This window comes from Panthera uncia, chromosome A2 (genome assembly GCF_023721935.1).
Source record: "Panthera uncia isolate 11264 chromosome A2, Puncia_PCG_1.0, whole genome shotgun sequence".
Taxonomy (NCBI): domain Eukaryota; kingdom Metazoa; phylum Chordata; class Mammalia; order Carnivora; family Felidae; genus Panthera; species Panthera uncia.
The window spans coordinates 144,016,479-144,039,581 of NC_064816.1; the positions used below are offsets into that span (position 1 = coordinate 144,016,479).

The 23,103-nt window shown below is 40.5% G+C and overlaps 1 protein-coding gene across 1 annotated transcript in view; it reads left to right on the top strand.

The window, feature by feature from the left end:
* EXOC4 (exocyst complex component 4) overlaps positions 1 to 23,103 on the top strand; it is a 746,462-nt gene that overhangs the window by 410,383 nt on the left and 312,976 nt on the right. The window lies entirely within an intron of this gene.

Sequence of the window (23,103 nt, forward strand, 5' to 3'; positions counted from 1 at the left end):
TAGACTGGTTAGTCTTCTTCCTTATCTTTTCTGTTACTCTTTATCTCTGTTCTCATTCATAGAAACAAGCAAAGTAAAATAGGGAGATGATGGCTTATGTTAATGCTACAGAAGTGGAAGGCACCTTCACAGATTATCTTACTTAACTGCTACAGTTTTTCTGTGAGGTAAATACTATTATTTGCATAATTTTTTTCATAAAGCACTGAAGGTTACAAAATCTTACACAAGGTCATGCATCTAGTTAGTTCTACAGTATGGGTTTTAAAACCCAGAGGCATGTAACTCAGGAGCCCACGTTCTTTTCCCCTAACATAACCAGCACTACCATACAATGGAAATTAGTTGTTTTATAAACGTGCTATGCTAAACTGCATATATGTGTTCAGTTTTAAGAACAAAGAAAAATGCAAATAAGTCGAATGCTTCATTAAAAAGAGTTCAAATGCTCTAGGAAAAAAGAAGATGAAGTTGATTTTATATCTGTGGCCTTTGATTTTATTTTTTTCCTCTGTGCTCTGTGTATTTGTGCCTTTTCAGGAAAAGAATGCCTTCGGCTATTTTTTTTTATTTGGTGTGTATAGTTTTAAGTAGTGATTTCATTTTTGAGTTGAAACTACTAATATGAAAGACAATGCATAGGGGTATTGTACAGCTTTATTTTTTAGCACTATACATTATATATCTCTTCAACTCGTGAAAAGAGCTACCAACATTTAGTGGGCATGTTACTCTGTACCAGGATCTAATGTCTTGGTTTTTTATTTACTCAAGTATGTTGGCTGTTGTTTTTCTCTCTTAATGGTTTTTAAGGCCATGCATTTAGATTTTGCATAGAATGTTAAAGTTTGGAGGCCTATGGTTAATTTATTTGTGCATGTCCTGTGTCTATAATATGGAAATTAAAAATAGGGTCATGATAATAATTTAGTCAATAAGAGTAGACATGTGTTTTACCAGTTTGATGCCATGAATATATTATTTCTTATAAAGGTATGCAGTAACCTTGAGGTTGCTTTTGAAAAGTACCTGTTACTGTTAATTAGTATCAACATCACCTTTTTAGAACCACACGATATGATGCAAATGTTTGTAAGGGTGAAATCTTAACACACACTAAAGAGGCCAGTGTGAACTATATTTACAGAGGGTTATATTTACATTTAGACTGTTCAGAGATTCATATTCTTAAACTCCTCTGTGTCTTTGGGATGCCCTTTGCCTTAGCCCCTCGTGCAAATCTATGATCAGCCTTCAGATCCACTCCTCAGTAGAGTTTTGCCTGCCTGACCCTTTTTATGCTGAATCGGTGATTAGGTGCGTTACTTCCTGTAGAGATTTATCTGAATGTGTGTCTTCTTTACTACTGTGAGATGTAAGGACCATCTCTAGGTGCTCCAGCAGAGTCTAAAGTATTGCACATTCTCTAAATGTTTGATTTTGGCTTAATGAATAAAGTTTATTACTTGCTGTTGTAATGGAGAACGTACTAGAGCAATTGATTTTTCATGATCAGTTGCGAGATACATATTGTGACTCTTATTTTTAGGAAAACTGAGTTCCAGAGTAACTAAAAAGCTTGTTAGAGTCATATAGAAGGTTCCTGAAATTTAGTCTGACACTGTAATCATTTGTCTTTCAATCCTATATACTTTTCAATAAAACAGCATTTGCCAAACTGTTCCAAAAGACACTAGTGCCCCAGGAAATGTAGCTGGAGTCATGGCCTGTAAGGGACAAGACAGAACTTAGCGGGGGGAAACCCTTGCTTAAATAAAATCTAGTAGTTTTTTTTTTGGGGGGGGGGGGATTGGTTTTTTTTTTAAACTCCAGGACTTTTCTGAACTATAATGTACTGAAGTGCAGAGTGCCAGAAAGATTCATATAACATAGAGTATTTTACGAAGTTACGTGTTAACCCCATCTTTAAATTTACTCTTCTCTTGAGAGACTATTTTTTTTTTTAAAGATACAGTTTAGAGAAGCTGCACTAAATGAATTCTGTATGATGTTGATTCAAGTTCTTTATATCAAAGTCATCTTGACTTTGTGTGTGAACAAAAGAAATTGAAAGATATTGGTTGTGGACTACTCTTTTCCTGGATTTGTCTCTGATTTACTCTCTGAGTTTTGCAAATTCGAAAAGTGCAGGAAATCATTTCCATTTATTCATTAATAAAGAGGTTTTCTGGGGAAGACACATGTTAAAATACCCAACCTTGGAATTTGTGATTTTGAGCCTGTAAGTCTATTGTTTTGCTAATAGGTCCTAGTCAACATGTATATGCCAGATAATATTACAACAAATAACAATGGACAATCCACATTCATTTATTTTATTGAATTTATGTTTTATTTCCTGAAGTAGGTTGGCTTGGTAATTGTTTTTTATATGGAGACTTAGTTATCCAATGTGGTCCAAGGAACATTGCAGGGACCACTCTATGTTGTAGTTTATTTGTTAATAAAGGGAAAAAAACAGAGTTCTTCTCTGCTATTAAATATCATCTTGATAGTATCAGTTTTAAGAAAATTCAACTGATCAAATTCAAATCCTAGGCTTAACATGAATTAAAGTTTAATTCCAAGAGGGCAGTTAGAGGTAGTTGTGATTTCAGAAGGAAATCTCCAAAAGCTAATAGAGATTGTGGTTTTGGGGAGAGAATCCACAACACTAGTTGTAAAGAGAAAAGAACCCATTAGTGTCCAGGGTAATCAGTGTAAGGGACTATTACTGCCATCACTATATGGAATTTGTGATGGTAGAAGGGACAATTGAGTTTTTATAGTTTCCTCCAGGGACTAAGTAACTTAATTTGGTTAAATGTAGTCTGGAAAAAAAACATCCACACAAAATAAATATTGTGACTTTGAGAATGAGAATACCTGGCCTATTTGAATTTGAAAAGGAAAGGGGAGCTCCAGCTGTGAATTAGTGTGGAAGCAGTGTGACCAGGGACAACAGGCTCCACCATTTTCAAGCTTAATGATCTTACACAGCTCACTGTCTATATTTACTTAAAAGGAAGTGGACTATGACTATAATTCTGATTATAACCTAGGAGTGTGAAAGAAAGTAAAGTAAATATGTCTGCAGCTGATTTTTTAGATGACGTAAAGGGTACCTGGGTGGCTTAGTTGGTTGAGTATTGGACTTCGGCTCAGGTATAATCTCACGGTTGTGAGTTCAAGCCCCACATCAGTCTCACTGCTGTAAGTGTGGAGACCACTTTGGATCCTCTGTGCTCCTCTCTCTGCCCCTCCCCTGCTTGCGCTCTCTCAAAAATATTTTTAAAAAAGAGAAAGAAAGAAAGAAAGAAAGATCATAGGACTGATTTTTTTTTTTTTTTTAGTAAATATTCCAGATCTGATCATCTAATTGAATTTTATCCATGAAACTCCTTATTTTTTTAATATAAAAAACTCTACCAGGGCACCTCGGTGACTCAGTAGGTTAACTGTTCCACTCTTAATTTTGGCTCTGGTCATGATCTCAAGGTCATGGGATTGTGCCCTGTGTCGGGCTCAGCATGGAGCCTGCTTAAGATTGTCTCTCTCTCTCTCTCTCTCTCTGACAATTTCCAGTGCATGCATTCATGTGCTCTCGCTCTCTCTCTCTCTCTAAAAAAAAAAAAAAAAAAAAAAAAAGCCACCCTTGCTCCAAACATTTCTTTTTAAGTTTATGTATTTATTTTGATAGAGAGAGCAGGAAGGGCAGAGAGAGGGAGAGAATCCCAAGGGGGCTCCGCACCATCAGCACAGAGATGGATGTGAGTCTTGAACTCACGAATGAGCTGAAACCAAGAGCTGGACCCTTAACCAACTGAGCCTCCCATGTGCCCTGAGCTGAAACCAAGAGCTGGACCCTTAACCAACTGAGCCTCCCCGGTGCCCCTAAACATTTTTTTTTAATCTTCCTTTGGAATTACCTTACAGAAAATGTAAGGACCCAAAGGTTAAGTACAATTGCTTTATATATCTTCATATATGTTATATATACTTACATATAGTCTATGTGTATGTGTACACATGCACACATATTTTTATAACACCAAATGAAAGTACCTAATTTGTTCACTTTTATATTCATTAGAGGTTTAAGTCATTTTAAATGATCCAAAAAATCTGAAATAGACAAAGATATGTAACAACTTCACTTTTTTTTAATGTTTATTTTTGAGAGAGAGAGCGTACATGCACGGGAGGGGCAGAAAGAGAGGGAGACAGAACCCGAAGCAGGCTCTGAGCTGTCAGCGCAAAGCCCAGCGTGGGGCTCGAACACATGAACCATGAGATCTTGTCCTCAGCCAAGTTCGATGCTGTACTGACTGAACCACCCAGGCACACCACCATTTCATTTTTAAAGGCAGTTTCTGAAGTAGAATAGTTTTAACAGTGTCAGTAGCTCTGAGGTTAATATCTAACATCCATAGGCAAGTATTTTGAACGACTTTTATTTGGATGTTTACATTATTGTATTTAAAAAAAAAAAATAGCAATTATCTGGGCCGCCTGAGTGACTCAGTTGGTTGAGCGTTCGACTTTGGCTCCGGTCATGATCTCACGGTTCGTGGGTTTGAGCCCCTTGCCGGGCTCTGTCCTAACAGTTCAGAGCCTGGAGCATGCTTACGATTCTGTGTCTCTCTTTGCCCACCCCTAGCCCCCTCCTTTGATGCTCGCAGGCAGGCACACGCACTCTCTCCCCTTCAAAAATAAACATTGAAAAATTTTTTTAAAAAACAGCAATTATATTATAGCATATTCTTACTTGGTGAAAGAAACAGGACAGATAGGCAGGGAGTTTGTGAATAAAATGCAGAGATGGGTATCAATGAAAATAAACAGTATGTTAAATTGGCAAGTGGTATTCCATTAAAGGGTTAAAAATACCTAGCAAGTCTTAATTTGCCGAATTCTTAATTCGTCGAATTCTTCTGAGTAATTAAAATTAAAATATAGTCCTAAACTTCAGAAAATTTCCATTATTCGCATAACTCTTATCCTCCAAAAGACCTGAGCAGAATATAATAAGACTGCGTAATTCACAATCTCTGATAGGATCATCTGAATTGGAGCTGAGTTGAAGCATAGTATTACCTTAAAGATTTTAATGAAATTGAATATTAACACAATTAAACAAGATCAACCAGATCAGAAGCTAACGATCAGATCATTTTAGGCACTGTCAAAGAGCTTGCTTCCACTGGGGCTTTGCTGTGCCAATTGCTCATGTGCTGTATTTGTGTATTAAACTATATTTTCTACCAGACCGCATTTAGGTAGAAGTTCCGCTGCATTTATAGCTTTAAAAGTGATTCAAGTTTTTTTTAAAGACAAAAGTATAGTATTCACTTGGCCTTTCTGATAACGTGTTAATGGACTTCCCTCCCATCCAATTTGAATCGTCACTTGATGACCATCCTGTGGATGTATGCATGATGCATGCAGATTTCTACGTGAAAAATTACACATGTGTATACCTTTGTATTTTATTCGTTCCATTAGCCTCAATATAATTAAATTATTATGATGAAAACATCCAGTTAAACCATTTCCAGCATCGTACCTTTATAAGAATTTATAAAGTATATGTACTTTATAAGAATTTACAAATTTGATTGATCAGTTACAAATGCCTACTGCAAAGGTGATAGACACACATACGTATATTTGTATTTGTGTGTACGTGTATACAACTATACAGACTCCTAGGTCAACATTGAACATAGCTTTTGGTTGCCTACTAAGTGTACAGATCAGCACTCTCCAAGAGAGAGATAATATGAGCCACGTTAGGAAAAAAAAGGGTAAAGAAACAGGTGAAATAAATTTAATAATATTTTATTTCACCCAACACATCCAAAATGTGATTTTGTTAATCTTAAAAAATAAAACTGCCAGTTATTTTATCAGCAAAAATGGGTTTATTTCAGAATACCAGAGAATTGCAATCGGAGACAAGCAAGCTATGTCAAAACCAGAGGCAATTCCAGAAAACCAAGGAAGGGTACAGAGAAGAGGGGGGAGTTGGGAAGGCTGTTACAAACAAAAAGCCCATTGGAGTGCCAAGTATCCTTGTTTTTCCGGTGACTGAGTTGTGAAGGTCTCTCCTCGACTGGGCTGTTGCTGGGGGAGAAGGAAAGCCTTTCTTCTGCCTGCTGGGAGAGTGAAGTCTGTGCCCAGGGTCCTTCTCTTCCTGTGTGCGCCCCCTGCCGGTCTCCATTCGAAATGAGACTTCCTTTCATTAATTTTCCACAATTTCCACCTGTAATTAATACAAAAATCACAAGATATTTTACATTCTTCTTTTCATGCTAAATCTTAGAAACCCGGTGTGTATTTGACACTTAGAGCACATCTCAGTTTAGGCTGCCCACATTTGACTTCACAGCTGCACGCGGCTTTTTCCGCCACTGTACAGGGCCACGCAGTCACGTCCTTGTCTACGCCCAGCGTGAGGGGCAAGGAGGGTCGGGATTTTGAGAACAATGCAGTTAGGATGAAATCAGAGATCATTTAACAGTTTCTCCAGTAATCGCTGCTTCCTTACTATAGAAAGTTCAAAAACAAGAAAACAAAACACAGGGTAGGAAAAAAAATAGCTTTCTAAATATACATGGACGCAAAGACTATCTGCCAAAGAGCTGCCTGAATTATTTTTCTTTGTTTGCTGACAGAAGCCACATTTTCCAAATTCAAAGTAAGAACCACAGAAAGCTCCAGTCCTTGCTGATTCCTTCTCAGGTTGGGGAAGAAAAGTCTTCCTGCCTCCCCGTTGGAGCCATCAGCAGCTTTCATGAACATTCCTGTTGGGGAGGGCTGGCCCCCCCCCCCCCCCAGCAGCTCTGAGGGGAGGTGTGGGGTTACCTGAGTAATCCGTTTCTCAAAAGAGATTGCAAACAGAAGATTCTGCAACTTTAGACTCTTAGGCCCAATTCATATGAATATGAAAGGGGGTGTCTTAGTCCCTAGACTGGGCAGCGTAGGAAACAAATTTATTTCCCACTGTTGTGGACGTTGGAAGTCCGAGGTCACCATGGTACCAACCTGGTTGAGTTCTGGTGGTGACTTCCCTTGGTTTACAGATGGCCCACCTTCTTGCTGTGTCCTCACATGGTGGAGGGGACGCGCTGATGTCTCTTACTCTGCGTAAACGAACCCTGATTCCATCGGGATGCTCCCTTACCATGACCTTATCTAAGTTTAACTACCTCCCAAAGACCCCACCTCCAAATAACCATCACATTGGGCTTCAGTGTGCAAATTCTCAGGGGGCGGGGAGGGGGGGGACACAAACATTCAGTTCATCACAGAGGGACTGCTTTCGTATCTCAGGTGTTCACTGTCTCCATTTCTGGTAAAAAACAAAATAAATCAGTTCTTACGCTAGTTTGTGTGTACATACTCAGTGGCCTTTTCCTACCTTTTTTTTTTTTTTTCTTAAACTGACAAAAAATTGAAGCCAAGGGACTCATTTAGCATATAATTGTCAGGTGCTTTGATAGAAATCAACTTATACTGGTGATTAGTTAAGAAAATGACAAAAAACATGGGGCGCCTGGGTGGCTCAGTCGGTTAAGCGTCCGACTTCGGCTCAGGTCAGGATCTCATGGTTGGTGAGTTCAAGCCCCACAATGGGCTCTGTGCTGACAGCTCAGAGTCTGGAGCCTGCTTTGGATTCTGTGTCTCCCTCTCGCTCTCTGCCCCTCTCCTACTTGCACCCTGCCTCTCTCTGTCTCTCAAAAATAAATAAACATTAAAAAATTTTTTTAAATGACAAGACACTTGTTAAGTAGAAACAAAGAAAAAGAGAGTTGACAATGGTATACCAATTAATTCGATTACATTTCCTATTTTAGATTATAGAAATCTGTTCATTTTTCCCCCTCAACTCTCAAATGCTTATTTCTGAAAAATGTATGTTACCATTTTTGTTTCTGACAGATACAAGGACTTGAAATTTTGAAATTCTGCTTATCTTAAGTGACAGTGGACAATTGCTTAGATAATGGAATAATAAAAATGGTACTTGAAATTTGCATGGTGCTTTACAGTTCATATTATTTGTAAAGTGCTTTTTTGAAATCCTCAAGATAGAACCTAATGAAAACCCTCAGATTTCGAGAACTTTTGAGCCTGGGCCACCCAGCTGTCAGCCAAGATAAGTCCTGCTTCTGACTTAGAAAACCCTTAGCTCTTCTATTAGAATGCAGCTGACTTTCCTGATTTACAAGAATTATAGGAAAAAGAAGACAGAAAAGTAGAATATGTGGTCAGTACGGGAAAAAGAAATTCTTCATAAGTGACTTACAGACTAAAATGAATGATTAGCTTGAAGCTCAGATTGAGTTGAAAATAGAGTTTGGGAAAGAACATCTATTCCGGTTGGCTACATAGGGACATACTGATTGAAAGGGTTCCGTAACGTATCTAGTCCTAATAAGAATTTCTTTGTCACTGAAAAAGAGGAACTGACTTGAATTGATGTTGTCTCAAGGAAAAAAGCAACCAGTGTGTTTATTAATTAAATATTTATTGAGCATGTATTATGTTCTGGAGAACAAAGACAGGAATGTCTGCCATCATGGAGCTTCAATTCTGGTGGAAGAGAAGTTTCTATTTCACTGAAGGCACTCTGCTGAGTATTTGATACTCTCTCAAAAGTCCTACCATGATCATGCAGCCTCTAGCATTATCCTGTTTCCAATTTAAAGATGAAGAAACTGAGTCTCAGTAAGTTGCTCAATATTGCACAACCAGTAAGCCCCAGGAATGGTAATTAAACTTTGTTCTGTCTGACCCCTTTACCCCACGGTTCCACTACTATACTGTCTCCCAGGTCACCCTCTTTATGAGAGTACCTTTCCAAATGTCAGCATTTAATAATGTTAGAACCTTGTAAGTCTGCTCATCCTTTAGTTGCTTTTATTCAAAGCAATCATTTTGTAGTATTGGGCTTAGCTTTATCTTCAGAAGAAATTACATGTGATGTGTCTAGTCTATTTGGTTGCACAAATGACTGCTTCCCCTCAGTAACAACAGGACGGCTCTTAATGGGCTCTATCTTCAGGATGTGATTCTGATAAGCAGTTGCCTCTTTAATAGCATAGTCTGTCATAGCAAAGGACAGCCCATTATAATCAGGCAGCGTCCGCCAAGGTTGACTCTGGTGGCCGTACGATAGAAATGGATTTTGTGAAGGAACAGAATTCAGGAGGTGATGTCAAGAGAAAAACGTAAAATAGATAGAAAGGAGGCAAGACAGAGCCACACTTCCTGATCAGCTACAGTGAAACGTGTTGCATGCTGATGATCCCCAGCAGCTTGTTGCTGGGCTCTGCCCTAGCACGTAGAGTTGTTACCTGGATAATCATCTTCTTCCTTAGCAGATTAGGGTTTTGACTACGTCTGGCCCAAGGGAGGGGGCGTAGTCATGTTTAGAATGTGTTTGGCCGAATCTCAGACTTTACGTACTGGAGGATTACATCTCTTGGTTGCCTGTGTGAGCTTAGCGTTGTGTTTAAGATTTCCCGGGATGCAGTCATCACTACCATCATGTGTTTTCTATTTCCTTTTCAGGGAGGTGTGAGATCCTAGTGTCATGGTAAAGAACCTGGGGCTCTCTAGCCTGATTGCCTTGGTGCCACTCTCTTCCTGGCTCTGAAACCTTGGGCAGATGACTTAGGGCTCAATCTCTCCATTTCTTCATCTGTAGAATGGGGACAGCAATAGAACCCACTTGATAGGATTTTTGTGAGTGAAGCTCTTAGACCAATACATAGCCCCCGGTACATGCTACGTGTGTTAGGGAACTGTTATTATAATGGTAGTTATTGTTACAGACTTGTTATCATGCTACACGTAAATCGGCCACCATTATTTTCTTAGCATCAAATGGCAGGTGAGCAAGAACATTGACCTTTAGATGCTTAGCACTTTGCCTATGAATGTTGACAAGTTTGTATCAGCCCTGGGAGACCTTGTGAATTTAACAAAACAGTGCGTGGGGTAGTTGTCGGGCATCTAGGACACGATATGTGCTATTTTAGGCAGTTGAGTCTGCTGTAACAAAAATGCCATAGGTGGCCGACGGCAGCAATTTATTTCTCAGAGTTCTGGAGGCTGGAAGTCCAAGATCAAGGTGCCAGCAGATCTGTGTCTGGTGAGGACCTGTTTCTTGATTTGCAAGTGGCCGCTCTCTTGCTGTGTCTTCGCCTGCTGGAGAGAGATCATCTCTCTCCTGACTCATCATGGCCCTCACCTCGTTCATGAGGGCTCTACCTTCATGACTCCATTGCTTTGGGAGGTCCCCACCTCCAAATACCATCACACTGGGGCTTCTCAGGACTTCAACAGGAGTTTTAGGGGGACATAGCATTCAGTCCATAGCACTTGGGGAGAAGCACGGTAGCAACCGCACGGGTAATGGTGAGGCTCACATCTCAGATTGGGGTGGCCCTCAAGGAATATGCTCATCTCCCCTGCATTGGACCTTGTAAGGTGCCTTCCTGTGCCTTCCCTCTCATTCACAGCCCTGCGGCAGTACAGTTGCTGTGGCTCATGTTGTAGGTGGGGATTTCTCAGAGAGGCGAGCTGAGTTGGAGATGGAAACCAGTTGGGATATAAACTGGTGGTTGCAGATATGAAATGCTACTATATGAGACCTTTCTGTAACCCCAGCTATGTTTACTGTGCAGTCAGACAAAGAAGCGAATTCCAGAGCAGTTGTACTGACTTCCTCTTTGTTTTGCTTTAACACTATTGCCACGTGCTTTTTATTTTCCTTTTTATAAGTCATCCTAAATCAGATAACCATGTCATGTTAGCCTGAAAGTTAAGCTGTGTCAGGCTTAATTCTATCAACGGCAAAAAAACAAAAACGAAGAAGGAGGAGGAGAAGAAAAGGAAAAGCCATCACCACCAAGATATCAAACATTTTACAAAATGAATGACGGGCAGGGATAAATTTAGCACAGGGATAAATTTAGTGGAGTCGGTGGGGGCTGGGGGAGCGAGGTACGACATGCCATACTGTCCCCATAGAACAACAGCAGTAGAAAATAAGCTATATCATTTTTTACTGACTTCTTCTTTTGGTGATTGAGGCATTTCGTCGCACAACCAGGAAAATAATAGGTTACTCTCACAATGGGAGAAGTTTAACAAATGCTCAATCATTCACCTACATCATCACTGTCGTTGGCGAGAGCTTTACTGTATGATATTGATGCCTTGCTTCTTTCTTATTGCCGTATTCTTTTCAGATTCAATCTGTCTGCAATGGGCCACTAAACATTTCAGTTTGCTACCTGTAGAGCTGGATTGCAATGTTCAGGCTGAAATGAGAGAGAAATGGATTTAGTGAAACTCAAAGCAGAGACTTTCATGGATTTTCGAAGAAGAATGCACAAACTGAAACCCAGATAAGATACACGTGATCACTTTTGAGTGTCTCAAAGAAGTACGTGGTATTAAGCGATTCATGGATGTTTATAGGGAAAATAGACTCAACTAGATACTGATGAGACCCCCTGCAGTCTGAGGACCACAGACTCTGCCGGCCCGGGGTCTACTCGCCTGTAGTCGGTGCCATTATACTAGCCCTTGAATACTTCTAATACTGTGCTAGTTTAGGCGCTCTTAAGGAAGCTTAGCTAGTGAAGAAGACGAAGTCCAAATTATTTTCTGGCCCCATCAGACTGAAAGGAAGGATTCCAGAGTTGGGAGAGAGGTTTTCTCTGCTTTGCAATTATAAGGGAAGACAAGCTGACTACAGAGGAGTGAAGAACCAAGAGAATCACAGACAGCTGAAACAAGAGCCTTGATTTTACCATTCCTGCAGCCCTCACCACCTTTGGGACTTACTGTTACATGAGAAAATAGATCCTCTTCCTGGTGCTGCTGAAAGCATGCTGATGTGTAGATCACCTTGGATGTTTTTATATGTCTCTCCTCTGTCGCTATATGAGTTTGAGAAAGACATCCATCTTTGGGCCTCATTTTTCTCTTCTATGTAATGGGGTAGGTTGTATCTGTTGGTCTCCAAAAAACTTTTAGTATAAGCCTGATTTCAGTTAATGTTTTTTTCCTCCATATTTGGCCTTTCTCAAAATCCTCAAAAGAGCCACTGGTTCTTGCTGGCTTGAGTAAATAGGGGAGAGCTAGAGGACAGAACACCAATTGTGGATAACCTTGCACTGAGCATTCTAGGCTTTGGGCTGCCAAGCCAGTTACTTGGGGATTTCAGGGGTCTCACTGTTCTCTTATCTCTTGCTGCCACCACTGAACACTCCCAATTGGAAATGGCCTTTCTTTACCTGACTGTGGACTACAAAAATGGATCTGTCTGTGACTCGTTCCCTGTTGGCCCTGAAGTAGCCATTAGAGTCTTTAATGGTTTCCAATGATTGGGGAAGGGGGGTGGTCATATTGGGAGTTCAACAAATGCGAGAGATCCCAGGTTAGAGATTAAAAGTAAGAGTAATTTAGAATCTTAAACATAAAGGCCCCTGTATTTGGAGTGAATTTAGGGACTTGAAATTTTTTTTTTTGGCCTATCCTTGCTCTTCTTTTTTATTTTTCTCTGAATTCCTACTTCTTAGGGACTTTCTGTCTTAATTGTGATAAATTCAAACATGGTGCCTTCTTCTGCATTTTGTGTGTTATTTCACCAGACATTGCTTGTTTGTCTTCTCTTCACTTTCAGGGGCATTTGGGTCTGGGGGGTGGGGGATGATGATGCTAGAATGCTAGGGCCTTGAATTATCTTACTTGGGGAGGAAGAGCTATTTGTGGTACAGACACAAACTAGGCAGGCTACTTCTTGTGGAAACTCTTAGTCTTACTGTAGAAAGCATATTTCTTTATAGGAAAGTTGTTTCCAAGAGCCATATTATTTCTTTTCAAATGGGGAGCACTATTTATAGGTGATGCACAGTCATTCAAGCAAATAGCTTTGCCTTGAGTTACATAGAAAGTATATCCCAATCAAGAACTTTTTTTCTTCTTGGGGCTCCTGGGTGGCTCAGTCGATTGAGCATCAAACTCTTGATTACAGCTTAGGTTGTGATCTCACAGTTTGTGATATGGAGTCCCGCATCAGGCTCTGTGCTGTCAGCACAGAGCCTGCTTGGGATTCTCCCTCTCCTTCTCTCTCTGCCCCTATCCCTCTCACGCTCATGCGCCCACTCTCTCTCTCTCTCAAAATAAATAAATATGCATTTTAAAAAATAAGTTTTTTCTTCTTAAAAATATTATAGGCAAGTTCTCAAAGACTATATGTTAGACTGCTACCTTCAGAGAGGTTTGTTCTAGTATTGATACTTAGCCAATATTCTTTTTCTAGAAGCATTCCATTCATTCAGCAATTCACTCGGCAAATATTTCTTGAATACTTCCTGTGTGCAGAGCACTGCTAAGTGCTGGGGACAGAGCCATGAAAAAGTTGCCATGGGACTCTACCTTCCAGAGGCTTTCAGTATGGTAGAAAGAGCAAACTTAACCAGGGATTGCAAGGGCTTGTTAGAGTGGGAGTACCTGTGTGTATTCACTCTTCTGTGAGCACAACCTATTTATACACGTGCACTTGGAAAATTTGGAGACAGGAGAGCGCTGCTTTGGAAGGATCTGTGAGCAAAGTCCTCCCTGATCATCTTGGCAGGATGCATTTTGCACGTCTGACCTTAACTGTTAGACTTGAAGATTTAAAGTGATTTTTAATAAAGATCTGGTCTCCTGCCACTAGATATACAAAGAAAAATACCTTGGGATTGGAGCTTTCTTCTAGAGTATTTTCGTGTAATTAAAGAGTTGATTTTTTTACATTAGTTTTAGAAAATGTTCTTTAAAAGTAGCTTTCTTTATTTGGCAATATTTCACACCAGCTCTATGTTCCTTAGACTCAGATATAAAGAAAGAAACAATAAACTATTTTTAAGTTCATTTTAAGGTTTTTTTTGTTTTGATAGCAAGTAATTGTATTTGATATTTTCCATAGATTCAGATTTAGCTGTAGAAAGAAAGAAAGAGAAAGAAAGAAAGAAAGAAAGAAAGAAAGAAAGAAAGAAAGGAGAGAAGAAAGAGAAAGAGAAAGAAAGAAAAGAAGGAAAGAAAAGAAAAGATCAGTCCAGACAAAGATGAATTGTTAGAATTTCTGAAAGCTTCACTACTTTTTTTTTTTTTTTTTAATTTTTTTTTCAACATTTTTTATTTATTTTTGGGACAGAGAGAGACAGAGCATGAACGGGGGAGGGGCAGAGAGAGAGGGAGACACAGAATCGGAAACAGGCTCCAGGCTCCGAGCCATCAGCCCAGAGCCTGACGCGGGGCTCGAACTCACGGACCGCGAGATCGTGACCTGGCTGAAGTCGGACGCTTAACCGACTGCGCCACCCAGGCGCCCCGCTTCACTACTTTTTTAATGTAACCTTTCAGATGGCTCATGCCAAAGAATGAAATAAGTAAAATTGCCCTTTTCTGTGTAATTCAAGGTTAATAACTGGTAAAAGAACTTTTGAAAATTAAGTGAGCTTTATAATTTTACAAGTGATAGGAATAATCTCCTTTTAAATTAGCATTATTCATTTATCAACTCTTTAGTTGGTATACGTCTCTCATTCAGTTGTAGAAGTTTTCTCCCTTTTAGTCTGTTTTACTCATCAAGGCCCAACAAAACTGTGAGTGTTCTGTGTGTGTCCCCCTTTCTCCCCATACCCCCAATCTAAAGCTCTTCACGATCTTCTCCCCCCCCATAGATCTGTATAATTTTATTATAATACAACACTCATATATCCATCTTTCTGCTATGTTAGGAGTTCCTTGTGTCAGAACAGTGTTCTTGTAAACCCAGGCCCAACATAGGGCTCAGTATATAGCAGGTGCTTATATGTATGCAATGAGTGGATGAAATGTGGCCTTCTGAAGAACAAAATATACATACAGACTTAACACACATACAGCCAGAAAATCTATATTAGATGCGTGGTGTTGCCACTGTTGAAGGTGTTAAGTATATAGGGTCCCTCCCCTACATTTGGGAAACTTAAAATTTCCATAAAATCCAAATGCATATTTGTGGAAAAGATGCCTAAACTAATGATATATAGCAAAGATGTGCTTTGTTCAGACACCGAAGGGTAACCTATGCTGTTGTTGAGAGGTTCAAGGATCTCCCTTTGCTAAAGAGAGTCAGGAACTTTGTCATTTGAGAAATGAGATTTTAGCTCAGTCTTGAAAGAGTGGGTAAGATGTGTGCGAGAGGGTCGTTCTGTCCATTAGGTTCCATCTTGTTATCAATTCAAAGACTGCACAACCTCACGCAGCATCAGTTAGGGAATAGATTTTACTGGGGAAGAGGAATACATACACAGCTAAGTCAGCAAGACAAAAGAAAACACAGTTTCCCCCCATTCTCCATCATCCCCCAGAGCAGTGTATGGGGGCTTTGGCTCTGGCGAGCTTTCAGAGTGGCTTTGAGATCTCCTGTTATTCTGCCTTATCATCGCCAGGAATGAGAAAGCATCCTTGTCATTGAGGGAGCACTGGGGCTGCTTAGGTCCAAGCGGTTCAGTTTGGAGTCCCAGCTGCCTCCAGAAGTTGTCCGAGAAGGTCAGCTGCCTAGTCTCTAGATGCTTTCAGACCCAAGGGAAGTCTCAGTCTCCTCTTCTGAAGGACAAAGCCATCAGTGCTGTGGATAGCTAACCTTCACCTGGAGTGCAGTCCCTTCTGTTGGGAAAAAGGTGTTCACCTGCTCCAACTAGTGTGTTCCCAGGCAACACTGAGTGAGCTCTGGGGGTCACCATCAGATAATCCTGCTCATTGCACTAGAGTGGTCAAGAGTTTGGGGCCTGGAAGTAGAGACCTTAATTCCAATCCTAGCTTCTGCTTACTGGCTATGTGACTGTAGACCCTTAGTCTCTCTAAGCCTCAGTTTTCAGAGATGGAAGATTAGAATAATAATAATAATAATAATAATAATAATAATAATTGATTCTTCATAGGGTTGTAGTGAGATAAAATAAAATAGACAGGTAACACCTAGTAAATGTTCAGTGAACATTAGCTATAAAGGAAGGATAATGATTCTCCAAGAAAGGTGGGAAAGGTGAGAATGTGTGAGAGCAGGCGTGCTCTGGGGACAGTGAGTGGACCAGTTTTGTCAGGCTAAGGGCTCATTCTGGGGAGAATAGGACTGGATTTGTGGTGGGCCCTTAATGTAAGACTAAAGAGTCATCCTCCCATCAGTTTGGAGCCAGTGAAGATTTTCTCGTCAGAATATGACACGTAGAGGAATTTTTCAGAAAAATAATGTGGTGGTAGGCACTCCAGGTATATTAAAAGGTAAGGAAACCGAAAGCAGAAAGACCTTATAGGCTCAAAGTAATTTATTTTCCAGGAAGCTGTGGATTAGAGTTGCTTGAACTTTGACTTCCATTCTGTCTGCCATTAGTCTTCACCCAGTGAGTTATATATAATCCCAGTTGTAGTATGCTTTCCGAGCCGTGTCCCTCCGCTGTTATTCTTGACTGTGTGCACAGCTTGAGGCTTAGCATTGTAAAAACAGTTAAAAAACCATTTTTAATAAAGCATAGTAACAAATAAAAATACTGGGAAGCAATATGTACGAAAGGCATGTCTTAGAAGTGGGTTTTGGTGATTTCTCATTAAAATGAGTTGACAGACTTAGGAACAGTTCTACCCCCTTCCAAGAAATAAATATTCTTAATTAGGGAGAGTTTTATAAAAGTTTGCAATGTCTTGTTTACCATTGTTTTCCAACCCTGCTTAGTGTAGAGCTTTATAGAAACTAATCAAGAAACGACGGATGAATGAACGAATGAATGAATTGATGGGCTGCAAAAGAGTTCAGAATTACTGCCTAGAATAGTCTTTTCTTTCTTGAGTAAGTGAATTTATCCCTGAAATAAAATACAGGATTTTGAGAGAGTACATTATCAATAAAGGATTGTGTTCTGGGCCTTGGGCTACTTAAGATCTCTGAGCCCTAGTATTCTTATTTGTAAAAACGTGTATTACACCTATTTTGCTACGAAATGATACTTAAAAGATAATAAAAAATAGTTCAGAATTATATTTAAATCTGCTAAATATGCAGCTAATAAGGGTTATTGTTTCAAGAGTGTTGCCTGTGAATTATGAGAATTTAAGGCACAACCACCAATAAAGAAAGCACCTTTTCTTTTTTTTACCTTGAAAATTAAACAGCCAGTTAATTTACCAGCAAAATAGGTTTATTCAGGAATAGCAGAGAAATTGCCATTATAGACATGCAAACTGTGAGGAACCGGCAAGTCTGGAGAACAAAGGAGAGGAGCTTGCTTGTATGAAGGAAAGGGGGGAGGCTGGGGAAGGGGTTGCCTTGACTAAAAATCCATTGGAGGAGACCAGGAGTGGTGGCTTCTCATTGGCTGGAGCTGTTGCTGGGCGAGGTGGAAATCTTTCGTCTTGCTGGGCGAGTAGGGGAAGCCTCTTCCTGTTGGAGAATGCCAGGGACGCGTGTGTCTCTGGGGATCTCCAGTCGTCTACAGGTAGTGTGTGAGAGCCCCCCTCAGGGCTTCCCCACTCCGTTTCAAGTGAGGCTTCATCTTCACAACTTTCACATGCAAACCAGTCAGCCTTAGGATCCGATTTGGAAGGTATTTTCTTATTCACGCAAAGCAAAAAGAATTAGTTACTTGGCAGATAGCTTAGGTTGTAAAATGTCTAGAAATTTCTGACAATGTAGATTTTCCTGCCTCAGTTGTTTCCTGTTAAAATATCACGGGGGAAAAAAACCCCAAAATTTTAAGAGCAATATTTTGCTTAATTTGCTTATATTTATGGCAGTCCAGCTGTGGTGTTTAGCAAATCATGTTTCCTTGGGAGATAAGCAGAACATAGACCACTTGGAGATGTAGAAAAATGAACATCCGGGCAAGGGGGATAGATAACTTGGATTGACTTGGATCGCCATTTGAAATATGCCACCTCAAACACGGCAATTTTATTTGGGGCTTAAATTTATCTGATAATTTTAAGAGAAAATAATTTGGGGCTAAAATAGAACTTCTTAGTATGAATAACACCCTTCAGTTTTCCTAAGTAGCTCAGTGTTGTTTGATGTTACAGTTGTCATTTTGCTGTATTCCTTTTGCCTCAGTAAACTTGTCCTTACATTTACTATCTATATACAATTAAGGGGGAAAATGGAGAACTTGAAATTCAGAGACCTCATTCTTTTTGTCACTAAATTAATGCACTGGCCTTGGTTTTGGGGGAACGATGAGAAAATGTGGATCTTCATTTCCATTTTTTTTTCATTAAGAAAAACATTCGCATTTTGTACATTTATCACCAGTGGCATCACCTTGCAGTTTACTATTTTCCATACTCTTAGGAGCTTATTATAAAGAAAAATACTTTGGAACATCATCAAGCATACATTCTGAGTGTTACCTGTTGGGGGTTCATATGGTATCCTTAGAGAATGAACCAGGAGTCAAGATTATAATTGGAACCATTAATAAGATTTTAAAAGTCTCTTAATAGGAGGGCAGTGTGGTGTGGCAGAAAAAATGTTTGGAAGTCAAGAGGTCTCATTCCTATTCCTAATATTGTTACTGTGTCAGAGAACAGAGTTTCTCTCCTTCGATGTAGGTCTTTGTAAGATTTAGAGAAATAGAAATGCAGATGTAATGCTGGGTGTTAAGATGAAGTTTCTGAACCCTTGTAGTGAGTTTCTCACCCCCTAGTGAGTCACGTGTCTCTTCTACACGTAGCCACTTGGCAGGTATACGTGGTAAGAAGATGTTTGTTGGGAGACAGTTTTCCATGGGTTTCTTGTGTTTCCGCACATCTTGTGAACAGAAAAGCACGGCAGGTTTTTATTGGAGACTGTCTTCTCAATGATAGTTGTTCAGTGAACAGCCTTGGGATAAGGGAACAAAAAAAATGTCTCCTCTCTGGAGCAAAGGGACAGGTTTATTGGCTGTCTAGTCTCATAAAAATAATGTCTCCCAATAGGAGAAAAGATTGAGAGGGTTTGCTTGCAGCCCATTATGAAGGATCAGGTTTCCTGACCCCAGGATTCCGCTCTTGTCCTGCACCCACTATGCGTCATGCATTACCTGACCCTTGTCACGTGGCTCTGTGAGAAGTAGGCCTCAAGGAACCACAGGAAGGATTTGATGATGCTCTGGCTTACTGTTACTGCTACAGTAAAATGTTGTCTCTGACCCATTGGGCTTTTTTTTCCTGGCAGCATTCTTGAAACTGGGAGGCTAACCTGTTAGCTTGTAAGTAGGGTAAAAACTCAGACCATCACAGTTTGTGACAGAGTTGAGTTTGAACGTAAGGTACATAGATCAAGTTATACATCTGAGGCAGTTGGCAAGTGCATAGAAATTCTGGCCAGAAGAGGTCGGAACTCAAAATAGAAAATGTAACTTTACGATTTCTCGCTAAACAGACCTTACCTAGTACTGCATTTGGAGCTTGCCTTAAGACCATTGTTTCATTGTGGTGAAATGTTGGAAATGTATTGAGAAGGCACTTTGATTTTGAGAGTTAAGGATACATAATGAGGGAAGACCAGTTTCTCTGGCTACATGTAGCTCCTTTACCTGAGTTTGTTAGTCCTGTTGCTCTTGGGTTTACACTGGGTTCAGAGGAAATCAGAGGCCCTTTAAATGGAGAAAAGGGGTTACTATCTTTCTTTAGAAAAAAATCAAGATTCTGCAGACTGAGGAATGTTAAAGAAGAAACGTATCCTTTTCACAAGGAAAGGCAAACTGGCTGTTGTTAAACTCTGCTTTGGGCAATTACATGTCTCTATCAGTAGCCAATTTGGAAACATTATTGAAACCTCAGGGATTTTGTATAATGTAACTGGTGCTGTAAGCAGGAGTGAAAACTGTTAGGTCCCTCGGCTTGAATTCTAGGCATTTTAAAGGTCATCGGGAAAGGGAGAAGAATCCATTAATTTTTACTAGAGTGTTCATTTAAGCGTCTTCTGTGAAAATCAATGTAAAATTTCCCTGCCATTCAAAATGCAAAGTGGTGGATAACTCCAAACTGCCCTAAATTTGTTGAATTTTTAAACAAGCAGGCTTTGAGTTATGCCCTTACCACATAAATTCAGCTTCTCAGATTGGATTATTGCCATATGGTTGCAATAGCAAGAAAAATAAATTTACGTCAGTCTGAATTCTACTTGTGCATTTATTATTTAAGCTGCTCTTAACCTTTTCCTAGGTCAGTGATCATCTCACGGATTTGCTTTTACTCGCATGCCTCAGAGGATAACAATTCCTTTCTTTATGAGTATTATTTATAAGTTAAATGTTACTTCTCCATTTACATCAGTAATCTTAAATTATTCACCTGCTTTGGAATTCATATGTTACAAATTGGCCAGATGAAAACTGTCAGATGAGCACGTATATTTGCCCTCCTCCTCTGTTGCCCATTAAAGTAGCTGGTTTGGGAAAAATACAAAGTGTTCAGAAGGGCAGAGAAGAGGTCAGGTGGTCCCTATCAAAGTCTGCCTTGCTACAGCTGGCACCAGCCGACCTCCTGGCACCTTCCCGAACCTTGAGCAGTTGTGTTAACCTTTCTACCTCCTGTGCGTTTCCTCCATTAATCACTCAGTGGAGTCATTGGGGTGGAGAAACAGAACACCTTGGGGTGCCTGGGGGGCTCAGTCAGTTGAGCGTCCAACTTGGGCTCAGGTCATGATCTCATAGTTCGTGGGTTTGAGCCCCGTGTCAGGCTCTGTGCTGACAGCTCAGAGCCTGGAGCCTGCTCCAGATTCTGTGTCTCCCTCTCTCTCTGCCTCTCCCCTGCTCACACTCTGTCTGTCTGTCTGTCTCAACAATAAATTAAAAAATTTTAAAAAGTTAAAATAAATAAAAGAAATGGTGTCTCCCTCTGGGCAGCGGTGTGACAATACCTTTGGACTTGATCGGGAATAATATCTTGAGTTAGTAAAGAGGTTTAATTTTTTTTCCATAATGACTTAATTCCAAATTGAAATGAAGCCCTGAGTTATATAAATGAAAAAATCTTCCATGTAAATTGCTAGTCATGCCAATCTAAATTATGTGAGTCAAAAATCCCATTATCAAGATTAATAATTAGCCCCAGGCTAGCAGATTTGGCAATGGCATTGGTGCTCTGGGGCTGGCAAATTTAGTCTCAGGCCTTGGGCAGCTAGATCGGGGCTGGTTTTTCCAAGCTGATATTTCCAGTCTTATAGCCTGTCTTGTTGAATAGCTTGAAGCAGAAAGGACTCACCTGGGGCTGTTGAGCAACTTTCACTTAACTGAAAGATCAACTAAGCTTTGGTAGGATTCAAAGACAAAATTTTCAACCCACATCTGGAAGATAGGTTAGCAAGGCAGATTTTAAAACAGAACCTCTTCTTAATTTTTCTGGAGCCTCTTGTGCAAGGCATTCTTATTCATTCATTCAACAAATATTTATTGAGTACCTACTGTGTACCTAGGCTCTGAGGGTATGTGAGAGAACAAAGCAGACAAAATCCCTGCTTCTTGGAGCTCACACTCTGATGGGAAAACATAGATATTAATGTCATATCTATTTTATTAGGAATAATAAACTGTAGATAAAACAGTCCAGCTGGTGACCAGTGTGCCAGGAAGACAGAGAAAGTGGAGTGATGGGCCAGTTAGGAAAGGGCTCTCTGCGAAGGTGTTCTCTGAGCAGAGACCAAAGGAAGTGAGGAGATGATTCATGCAGGTATCTGGCTGGAGACAGATGGTTAGGTGGAAGGAACAGCGAGTGAAGTACCTGAGACCGTTAGTGATAAGAAAAAGGCACGAGAGATGTAGCTTAAATTAAATCTCCTTACAGCTTGTAGCCCAGCAATAGACACCTGAAACACGGAAAGTGTGACCTTGCTCAAGGAACCCATGGCTGCCTTACTTCCCTCATGTTTTTGTTTTAGCAAAGATTAAAAGTAACCTTATCTTAACGACAACTACCCCCTCAGGGTCCTGAAAGCCCTGCTTCCAAATTCCTTAGAGACTTATGCTATCCCTACCGCCCCCCCTCTCCCCCCCACCCCCCCCCCCATTTTAAAAGTATGGAATCAGTCCTCACAATCCCGGCACAGCTCTTTCTGCCCATGTGTCCTGTCCCCGTGCTATAATAAAATCGCCTTTTTGCACCAAAAACGTCTCAAGAATTCTTTCTTAGCCATTTGCTCATGATGCCCACTTCATGACTTCATCGTTTTGGCACCCTTATGTGGGGCTTTGAGTCTTCTCATCTGGACTCTGAGCCTCGGTGCAACTTGATGAGTAATTCCTCTTCTCTTGCCTTACTTTTGTTTCCGGGACTCTTCCAGGAGTCTGGTCTTACTGGGTCACTTTCGTGTCAATGGCTCAGGCTGCAATCCTCTAGCCTGTGGCTACTCTACAAGGAGGAGAAAGCCTGCCTTTTGGCTGGAAGTTAGTACTCTGGCAGGAATGGTAATAAGACCCAGAAACTTGATGCCCTCTCTTCATTCCCGTTCTTATGCAAGGTTATCTGTCTTGTGCATGGGACAGCCACCTAAGTCACCAGGACGACTGCAGTCTTAAAGACTCCCGTGTGACCTTTCCTCCTCATTGGTCTAATGTGATCCCTTCCACACCTCTGGTCTAGCCACTTCTGGCCGTGAGAGCTCCGCTCCGAGCCAGTCGAATCCAATACCAACTGAATTAAAACCCAACTGAAGACCGTTTCCTAGGGAAGTTGGCTTTAGAGACTACATGTGTTGGAATGTTGCTTAGACCGTGATGGATTTCTGTCTTTACTATTTTTCATGTGTCCCCTACTGACTGCTGAAGTTATCTCTTCTATAGGAAATGGGACAAATAGACTGAGGTAACCTATGTCCAGCCCTGAATAGCCCTAAATCAGGACCCCTATCTAAGGGCCTCTTGTAGAATGTGTTTGGCCACTAACCAGGCTGGTAAACTCCCTCCCTGTTGCTTGTCTAAACAGGCCTCCTCCTCAAGGAGCTCCTCCCCGATGGCAGGAGTCTTGTTTCATTCTCATCCTGATACACTTGGTGTCTGTGCTGCTCTTAACCTTGTCCGT